This window comes from Rhinoderma darwinii, chromosome 1 (assembly GCF_050947455.1).
Source record: "Rhinoderma darwinii isolate aRhiDar2 chromosome 1, aRhiDar2.hap1, whole genome shotgun sequence".
NCBI lineage: Eukaryota > Metazoa > Chordata > Amphibia > Anura > Rhinodermatidae > Rhinoderma > Rhinoderma darwinii.
The window spans coordinates 558,202,161-558,210,227 of record NC_134687.1 but is presented as its reverse complement, the minus strand read 5'-3'; positions in this window follow the sequence as shown (position 1 = coordinate 558,210,227).

The following is an 8,067-nucleotide window of genomic DNA, read 5'->3' as shown; positions in this document are numbered from 1 at the left end:
CAACTGTGAGAAACACCATTAGCTGGTATTAGAGATTGTGACCAGTAAATGTAGTTTTATAACACAGAGCAATATAACTGAGGCTGATATAAAAGGAGTACAACCTAGATCTTAGTAACAGAGCAGCCACATACGTTTGGTACATAAGTAGTGGTACGTACCCGGATTCATGTAACCGCATGGGGGAGACGCCAGTCCCGACGCGCATTTCGGCAGATGCCTTCGTCCGGGGGTGGCGTCTTCCCAGCGGGGCCCTCCCTTATATGAAGGCGTAATTAGAGAGAATTGGTGTCAGTGTGGGTGATATGGGAGTTTTTTCTGGCGATAGGCCGGGGCTAGCAAGATGGCTACTGCCCCACTTCCGGAATCCGCGTCATCGAGGCGGACGTGAGTAGACGCTGTCTGACAGCGCCGCCCACGTCCAGCCAAGATTGAAGACTCGGCCGAGAGTGAGTGAGCCACTCCCCCACCCCTAGCCAGCGCGCACCTCTCTCACCCTATACCACTGAACGAAGAGATGCAGATTTGGGGACAACTATCGGTATTAGTAATAAATGTATGTAAATGCAGATCAGGGACTCTGGAGACGATAAATGTTGTTTTGATAGTAAGGGTATAGCATATATGAATGTAACCTGTCAAAAAGAAGGAGAAAAAGAAGAGAAAAACAAGAAAAGAAAAGAAAAGAAGAAAAAAGGAAAGAGAGAACGCAAGTGCATGTGAGTGTAACGGGAAGACGGTCCATAATAACACTAAAAAGATACATTGAATGTGTAAGAAGGGGACCGAAAGAAAACATAAAACTGAATGAATAATTAATTAATGTGTGAAAAGAAATTACAAAGTATGTGTGAATAAATAAAGAAGCGTGAGAGTATGTTACATGTATATATATATCAAATTGTAATCAATATACAGTTATATAATGAAGAAAAAAGATGTATACAAAGATTTTTTTATATATAAGTGCATAGTCAATAATGTTCATAACTATAAATACATCAATAACAAAAATATATATACAAAAGACATACAAAAATGTACAAAAATATATTATATAGCATAAACCAGAAAAAAGATGTATACAAAGATTTTTTATAAGTGCATGGTCAATGATGTTTATGATTATAAATACATCAATAATAAAAATATATACAGAAGACATACAGAAATATACAAAAATATATTATATAGCATAAACCAGTGCATAAGTATCTACATATCTATATATTAAAAATCAATAAAGTATATGTATGTATAATAAAAGGTCAACAATAATATATGTAAAATCATCAAATACACAATTAATGATAATTAACAATACATTGATAATAGAATGACAATACATATAATATATCAATCATACATACATATATATGTCTAAAGTGCATATTGTGACCGATAAAAAAAAACGCATATATATTATGACAACAATCTCAGAACCCCCCCGTAGTTAAAAGAAAAAAGAAAAGAAAGAACATATATAAAGTAAGTAAAAAAAAAAAAAAAATGGATAACACTTGACCATTGACAAATGGGCATACATATATATTATCTTCATCATCTCCAAAATCCATGGCCTCCAATATCTTCAATATACATATCTCCAAAAATAACTGCATTTCTGTATACCTTCAAGAATTGAGAATTCATAAAGGAGGGTAGTTAACAAGGTAATAACTGTATATATATATATATATATATATATATATATATATATATATATATATATATAAAATAACAACCAATAAAAAATATTAAAAATATGTTAAAAAACCTAGACCCGCAGAGAGTCAGTGGTTCAGAGAAATGGGGCGAAATTCAGAGATTCATTTAGGCCCAATGGATGCATTGACCCAAGGGTCCAAATCCAGCGTGCTTCGCATTGTGCTAATTTTTGTTTAATGTTACCCCCTCTCATGTTTGTAACAATGTGATCAATGCCTCTCACCTTTAGTTTTGTTGGATCGCAGGAATGATATGTTTTGAAGTGTCGCGGTATCGGTTTTAAGGTTTCCACGACTTCCTCATTTGCTGCTCGTCTGATGTCAGACATATGCTCCCTCACCCGCACTTTTAGTTCCCTTGAAGTGAGACCAACATATTCTTTAGGGCATGGGCACGTTGCGTAATACACCACTGCTTTAGTGGTGCATGTTATTGAATGTGTTATAGTATACGTTTTCGTACCTGTAACATTGAAATGTGGTTGTACTCTCAATGTTAGGACATGCCACACAGTGCCCACAAGGGGAACACCCCCATTTCGCTCCCTTTGTCCCAAATGGATGTTTTCTCGTAGCCGGGCCATAGTGACTCCTCACTAGATGATCTTTCAAATTTTTCCCACGTCTTGCTGTTATACTGGGGTACCTGGTCACATCTTGCTGTTAGTTGTCCCCAAATCTGCATCTCTTCGTTCAGTGGTATAGGGTGAGAGAGGTGCGCGCTGGCTAGGGGTGGGGGAGTGGCTCACTCACTCTCGGCCGAGTCTTCAATCTTGGCTGGACGTGGGCGGCGCTGTCAGACAGTGTCTACGCACGTCCGCCTCGATGACGCGGATTCCGGAAGTGGGGCAGTAGCCATCTTGCTACCCCCGGCCTGTCGCCAGCAAAACCTCCCATATCACCCACACTGACACCAATTCTCTCTAATTACGCCTTCATATAAGGGAGGGCCCCGCTGGGAAGACGCCACCCCCGGACGAAGGCATCTGCCGAAACGCGCGTTGGGACTGGCGTCTCCCCCATGCGGTTACATGAATCCTGGTACGTACCACTACTTATGTACCAAACGTATGTGGCTGCTCTGTTACTAAGATCTAGGTTGTACTCCTTTTATATCAGCCTCAGTTATATTGCTCTGTGTTATAAAACTACATTTACTGGTCACAATCTCTAATACCAGCTAATGGTGTTTCTCACAGTTGAATCACTTCATTTCTATGTATTAGTACTCTATTATTATTCATATATATTTCTTATACACATGCCATACACATTGAGCTTGCCACCGATACCAACATTTAACCCTGGGTTCCTATTATCTTTATTATTATGTCCCAGTATCATCTCATGTATTCCGTATGGGCTGACGCCTCTTTTACATTATATGACTCATTTTTAACTGTTTGTTTTTCTATCTGTTAATAAAGAAGTTTTTTCTACCACATATTATTTTGTGTGTACTTGACCTCTTCCTCTATAGGTTTTTTTGTAAGAAAGATAGTAATACCATACAAAATAGTTACCAGTTCACATATCCCATATGTCTACTTTATGTTGGCATCATTCTTTAAACATTCTTTTATTTCTCTAAGACGGTACAGGGCTCAGAACTTTAGCAGCAATTTCTCACATTTGCATGTAAATTTCAATAGCCTTTTTTTTTTTATTGCCCTATTCAGTTCTGAAGTGGCTTTGATGGCCTTATATATTAGAAACCCCCTATAAATCAGCCCATTTCACAAACTGCACCCCTCAAAGTATTCAAAACAGAATTTAGAAAGTTTCTTAACCCTTTAGCCGTTTCACAGGAATTAAAGCAACGTGGAGGTTAAATTTACAAAATGTACATTTTTTTTTTGCATTTTTTTCTGTTACACAAAAGGTTTTACCAGAGAAATTCAACTCAATATTTATTCCCCAGATTCTGCAGTTTTTATAAATATCCCACGTGTCCCTACTGTGCTAATGGACTGAAGCACAGGTCTCAGAAGCAAAGGAGCACCGAGTGTATTTTGGGGCCTCCTTTTTATTAGTATTTATTTTACCATGTCTGGTTTAAAGAGGTGTTGTGGTGCGAAAACAATGGAAACACCCCCAAAAAAACACCATTTGGCAACATTTTGATCACTCTTTATTCTATGTTTTGTGAGGGGTGCTGACCAAAACATTGCGATTCTGGAATCGTTTTTTAGTTTATTTTTTTTCTGTGTTTGCCATGCTGGAAAAATAACATTACAGTTTTATAGTTTGGGCCGTTACGGACGCGTTGATACCAAATATGTCTTTTTATAAAATTTTCATTTTTTTTCCTATAATAAAAGACTTAAAGAGGCTCTGTCACTACATTATAAGCCTCGCGAGATCACGCTGTGCAGCGATTAAGTCCAACTTTACCAAAGTGTCGGGATTGTAAATATACATCGCGTCCTGGCTGGAGGTGATGTCTATTCACTGTCAAGACACTTCAGTAAAGTTAATGTGGGTCTACACTACCGTTCAAAAGTTTGGGGTCACCCAGACAATTTTGTGTTTTCCATGAAAACTCACACTTATATTTATCAAATGAGTAGCAAAATGACTAGAAAATATAGTCAAGACATTGACAAGGTTAGAAATAATGATTTTTATTTGAAATAATAATTTTCTCCTCCAAACTTTGCTTTCGTCAAAGAATGCTCCATTTGTACCAATTACAGCATTGCAGACCTTTGGCATTCTAGCTGTTAATTTGCTGAGGTAATCGGGAGAAATTTCACCCCATGCTTCCAGAAGCCCCTCCCACAAGTTGGATTGGCTTGATGGGCACTTCTTGCGTACCATACGGTCAAGCTGCTCCCACAACAGCTCTATGGGGTTGAGATCTGGTGACTGTGCTGGCCACTCCATTACAGATAAAATACCAGCTGCCTGCTTCTTCCCTAAATAGTTCTTGCATAATTTGGAGGTGTGCTTTAGGTCGTTGTCCTGTAGTAGGATGAAATTGGCTCCAATCAAGCTCTGTCCACAGGGTATGGCATGGCGTTGCAAAATGGACTGATAGCCTTCCTTATTCAAAATCCATTTTACCTTGTACAAATCTCCCACTTTACCAGCACCAAAGCAACCCCAGGCCATCACATTACCTCCACCATGCTTGATAGATAGCGTCAGGCACTCTTCCAGCATCTTTTCAGTTGTTCTGCATCTCACAAATGTTCTTCTGTGTGATCCAAACACCTCAAACTTCGATTCGTCTGTCCATAACACTTTTTTCCAATCTTCCTCTGTCCAATGTCTGTGTGCTTTTGCCCATATTAATATTTTCCTGTCTCCGATATGGCTTTTTCTTTGCCACTCTGCCCTGAAGGCCAGCATCCCGGAGTTGCCTCTTCACTGTAGACATTGACACTGGCGTTTTGCGGGTACTATTTAATGAAGCTGCCAGTTGAGGACCTGTGAGGCGTCTATTTCTCAAACTAGAGACTCTAATGTACTTGTCTTGTTGCTCAGTTGTGCAGCAGGGCCTCCCACTTCTCTTTCTACTCTGGTTAGAGCCTGTTTGTGCTGTCCTCTGAAGGGAGTAGTACATACCGTTGTAGGAAATGTTCAGTTTCTTGGCAATTTCTTGCATGGAATAGCCTTCATTTCTAAGAACAAGAATAGACTGTCGAGTTTCACATGAAAGCTCTCTTTTTCTAGCCATTTTGAGAGTTTAATCGAACCCACAAATGTAATGCTCCAGATTCTCAACTAGCTCAAAGGAAGGTCAGTTTTATAGCTCCTCTAAACAGCAAAACTGTTTACAGCGGTGCTAACATAATTGCACAAGGGTTTTCAAGTGTTTTCTAATCATAAATTAGCCTTCTAACACAGTTAGCAAACACAATGTACTATTAGAACACTGGAGTGATGGTTGCTGGAAATGGGCCTCTATACACCTATGTAGATATTGCATTAAAAACCAGACGTTTGCAGCTAGAATAGTCATTTAGCGCATTAATAATGTATAGAGTGTATTTTTGATTAATTTAATGTTATCTTCATTGAAAAAAACTGTGCTTTTCTTTCAAAAATAAGGAAATTTCTAAGTGACCCTAAACTTTTGAACGGTAGTATATGTGACAGCACAGCATGATCTCGCGAGATTACGCTGTGCTGAGTATGAATGGAGAGAAGTGTATGACGCTGATTGGTCAGCGTCATACACTTCTCTTTACAACGCCCACTCGGTCAAAAGTTAAAAACTCCCAGTTGGGCATTAGGAAACGAATTAGCATAAATCTAAAATTGTTCATAACTTCCTTAAAAATGATTGTTTTTCAAAATAAAAAACAGTGTTGTTATCTATATTCCAGCACCGATCACATTATGTAGGAGATAGGGCACTTATAATGTGGTGACAGAGCCTCTTTAATATAGGAATAAGGGCAGTTTTTGGGTTTTTTAACTTGAAAGTTTTATTTTTACACTTTTATACAACATTTTTATAAACTTTTTTCATTTATTTATTTTTTGCCGATCTTCTAGTAAACTCCATAAATGCAGCACTCGCTTTTGAGCGCTGCATCTAAGGGGTTAGTCGGCCAGATCAGAGACTCGCTCCGATCGCCTTGTAGCAGGGTATCAGCTGTAATATACATCTGAAATCCACTTGCGATCGTGCAGGCTCAGCTTCTGAGCCCGCACCATAAACACAACATACAGTTACGCTGTGTTGCATTAAGTCCTTAACGACAGCGACGTAATAGTACTCTGAGTAAGATGACAAGCTTTCTGTTACATTCCCCAATTATCTTCTCCATATCTCCTCCTGTCAGCAACCTAGAACAGCTGTCATCTGTGAACTGTTCCATCTTTACTGCATGGCTCTAATCTCTGATGGCAGAGATTAGTGCAGACACAGGAAAATTATGGTGGCTCCCTACCATGGTTAAAGCTATTAGGAGTGCAGAGGTTGAACTCGAACCTGAGCCCTGGAGGCTGAGGGGGCTCAAAATGTCCATTGCCCCATAGAAGGAGACCAGTACTAAATTAAGTCTTATAATGTAGTTTGAGGACCCTGTGACATATTTTGCATTGGGGCCCATGTCTTTGCTGCCTACACTGTCACACTTGATTATTTTTCAGTGCAAGTTTGGGTGGACGTTTCACTGTATAACTTTCCACATGGGGGAGAGGTTGTAATGGTCTGGGCACCGTATCTATGCAGTAAGCTTGGTTCCGTTAATGTCTCTATGTGGTATACTTAGTTATGATAAGGGTGTGTAGCAAAAGTCACATTTCTGGGTGCACCCCTGCATTTATATTCCCAGATGTTTTTGTTTGCTTGTTTATTTTTAGAACAAACGTGATTATCTCACATTTACAGAAAATATTTAGATTCAACAATTACAAGGTTTACAGATTAATAAAGCAAAAATAATTCAATGGCCCATGAGTAACTGCTCCTCTAACACACAAATATATTTTTTATTTGGTAATTGTAATATAATAAATACTCCAAACTAATGACATTTCAGTGACATTCATAGGTCTATGTATAAAATATATGTATGAAATATTTTTTGTGCAAATAAAGAGATGATTTACAGACTAGTCTAAGTAGGAGTATTAAAGCTGACTGAAAATAAACTACTGTGTCTCCTAAGCCTCGAGACTGAGAGTCACTGAAACGCATTCGGTTACCCATGAAAACACGTGTATAAGAAGCCAGAGCACTGGTGTGGAGAACAGTGGATTTGCTGTTAATTATGTTAGCCCTGCAGGCAAACCCTGATTATCTAGCTAATGATGTGTTCAATGGTTTAATAAAGGAATTAAACAATTAAATGTAGGCTGTCAGGTCTGTAGAAACTATCCAGAGTTGTGCACAACCGGAATTTCAGCAAGGATGCAGAACAATTACACAAACACATAGTACAAAACTGGTCTAATAAATGAGAATATTATTGTCAATAACAAAAATATATACAGTATGCTTCACAGTTACTGCACTGTAGATGAAAGTGAGTGTCCCGTAATAATGAATAAGGGCCACTGTATTGGGAGAAATGCTTTATTAAGGCCCTGCCGTAAGGGTGGTTAACACCCCTCGTAAAGTTAATGCTGTACAGGTACAGCGCAGGGACACCGACAGTCACCCATAGCCAGGAGTTCACCTCCAGAGCGACAGAGCGTTGTCTTCGTCATGACAACGGCGGTGAGACGTCGGGTGTCATGACGTGCACGCTCATGGGCAGAGTGGCAGTGAAGTCTCCGTCGGCTCGAGGAAAGCAGCTCCGGAAGGACCGGAAGTGACGTGGACAGAGAGGAGAACAAAGCAGCGAAAGCGGGAGGACAAAGAGCAGTGAAGGGAGAGAGA